This window comes from Nelumbo nucifera, chromosome 2, assembly GCF_055504915.1.
Source record: "Nelumbo nucifera cultivar China Antique chromosome 2, China Antique-T2T, whole genome shotgun sequence".
Classification (NCBI taxonomy): domain Eukaryota; kingdom Viridiplantae; phylum Streptophyta; class Magnoliopsida; order Proteales; family Nelumbonaceae; genus Nelumbo; species Nelumbo nucifera.
Genome location: NC_142650.1, coordinates 19,923,493 through 19,926,644, shown reverse-complemented (window position 1 = coordinate 19,926,644; position 3,152 = coordinate 19,923,493).

Genomic DNA, 3,152 nt, shown 5'->3' with positions numbered 1-3,152 from the left:
ACCTAGGCCATGTTGTCAGGGCGGCGCCTGCGTCAGTCGGCGGGTCGGTGTCTGGGCCAGGTTGTCAGGTCGGTGCCTGTGTTAGTCGGCGGGTCGATGTCTGGGCCAGGTTGTCAGGCAGGAGATCTTCCTGCGATACTTGGGGACGAACTGCTTAGTGGCGAGCTGCCTATGCAATGCCGAGTTGTCTAAGTTGCTAGGCTAAGGGTGAGCTTCTTGTGGCGAGCTGCCTGTGGCTAGCTGCATGTGGCAAGCTACCTGTGGCGAGCTGCCTATGGCGAGCTGCCTAGGGCGAGCTGCCTATGGTGAGCTGCCTATGGCGAGCTACTTGTGGCGAGCTGCTTATGGCAAGCTGCTTATGGCGAGCTGCCTATGGCAAGCTGCCTATGGCGAGCTGCCTATGGCGAGCTGCCTATGGCGAGCTGCTTATGGCGAGTTGCAAGTTGCCTATGGCGAGCTGCTTATGGCGAGCTGCCTATGGCGAGTTGCCTGTGGCAAGCTGCTTATGGCGAGTTGCCTATGGCAAGCTGCCCATGGCAAGCTGCTTATGGCGAGCTGCCCATGGCAAGCTACTTATGTCGAGTTGCCTATGGCGAGCTGCCCATGGCAAGCTGCTTATGGCGAGCTGCCCATGGCAAGCTGCTTATGGCGAGTTGCCTATGGCGAGCTGCCTATGGTCAAGAGGCTACACTTAGTTGGCATGAGGTGCCAGGTGTCACAATTTCACTGGAGGGCCAAATCTGCCCTCATCAAGTTCCTCATCCCCTTCTGGCTCCCCTAGTTCTACCTTGTTACATCATGTAATTTGTCCTCCACCCCCAACACCACCATTGTTGCTCCCCTCTTGTAGGGTCCATCTCAGCCTTCTTTTTCTATGTTCAACTTTAGTGCTTTGTGCATAAGGCATTTAATGCTTCATCTCCTTCACCGTTGTTATGCTTTTCAATTGCTGAGAGTTGTGCCAGAACTTCCTCTTCGTGTCCGAAAGATACACCGAAGAAGTTGATCTAATATTTGCCACTACCCAATCTGAAATGATCCTTCCACACTGTTGGGATTCACTCTCCTCCTGCTCCACCTCGTCAAGCCCAAGAGGTCTGTCTGGTTTGGGCATCTTCATTCTCTGTGGGCTTCCTGCCTTCTGGTGACTTGACTGAACTCCCGTCGCCACTATAAACATTATCACTAACGGACTCCATCGTCTTCCGATTCTGAGAGCTCTTTGGCCACCATCAATTCCCTGTCATGTTTAGATGTCATCATGGAGAGCTGTGAGCTGTGTCTACCAGATGTATGTTGGCTATTACTATGTAATAGTCTTAATTTTACCAGCTGATACCCAAATGAATTAAAAAAAAAAAAACTAATTACATGCTTCCCCAATCCCCACCACTAAAAGAGGCAAGGTTTAAATCAATACTATATACTTAATTCAGTCGATTATATCAATTATAATAGAGACAGGCACGTCACATAAGTGGAGTGGCTTTGGTGCCCAAATCGTTTGTATCACGTCTTATTCAACTTGTATTGGTCGAAACTCATGGGAGTCCGAAAGGAAAATAATAATGCAATCATTTAAGCTTTTAAAATTCAATAATAAATTATAAATCTACATATTTTGATGCTTGAGACGCATAGATATATTGGTTTGTTGTTGGATATATGATGCTTTTTCTTTGTATTAATAGATCATGGATTTTCCTAAAAACTGGAAAAAAATCCTGAAGTTTTTTGTGTTCGACTTCTGAATTGCGAGCATACTTTACCAGATATAAAAGCATAATACTTTTACCAGCTGAATCTCAAATGAATTGAAAACCTACTTATATTCTCCCCTTGTACCCAAAGCATGATCTAAAATAGCCTTAAAAAAAGAGTAAGATTCAAAATATCAATACAATATGCTCAGTATAAATCATCCATATAATCATAGGGATATGGTTGTTGGTTGAAATCATCCATATCGCACTGTATTTTTACTTGTTTTGGTTGATATGGGTCGATACAGATCACATGTTGGCGGAATGGTTTATATTTGTTTCATTTTCTTAAGGGTTATTTACTAAAACACTTGTAATTTCATAGATTTACTAAAGCCTATCCTTTAACTTGAATTTTACTAAAACACACCCTATAGTTTGTAATTAATTGACCTAATGGAAGTGGAAAATAACAATTTTGACCTTAACATCCCTTTAAACAAATTGAATCTACAGAAAACAAAAATGAAACATCACTCTTGTCCCTAGTAAAATGCAGGCAACAACTCTTAGGGTGTTTGGTTCCATGGGCGTTTATTCAGTAAACACTGCCACATAGGTGCCACTTCAGCAGTTTTGCTCTTCTATATGCATCGAGAATGGCAAAAGTGGACTTCAGTTTTTGTGCACGCCTACCGTTTAGGGAAGTTATTTTTTAAAGCTTCCACAAACAGTTAGGCGTTTTTTCACTGTTACGCCTATGTGGAGCCTAGTGGCACCTATTTGTCATAAACGGTTGTAATTATTATCTTTCTTGGTTTTGCAAGAAAATAAAGTATAAACGTTGAATGAAAAAACGTAAACGGAACCAAACACATATTCTATTTGGTAAAATTTGTTGTCTATTTGAAGAAAGAAGACAAATTGCTGACAAAGAAACCCTAGTTGCCATTGTTCTCTCTTTTCATTCTGCTGAAGCCAAACATTCTTTGATAGATATGAAAATCAAACCTTGTTTCTTTCTATAAGCCTGATATGTCGTTTTAAGGACACTTTTGGAATAAAAAAGCATGGACCCATGCCCTCAAACATTTTCCACTCTATTTATATGGTCACTTTACCATTTTTAGACAAAAATACAAAGGATTCTTAACATAAGGATTAAATAAATTGGTTTCAATAAAATATAAACTATGGGTGGGTTTTAGTAAATGTAGATGACTGTTTTTTCAACATATTTCCATTCGAAGCTTCTTCATCCTGGACACATGTTAGAGTTTCTGCAAAAACACTTGTAAAAAGGAAGTTTTTCTATGATACCGGTTGATTGGCTGTAAATTTTTCTAGTATCATGTCTTTCCAATATGATAGTCAAACTTATATAATACATACATACATACATGTAATTTTAGAATGGGCTCATTAACCAACCTAAGCCCATACTGGCCC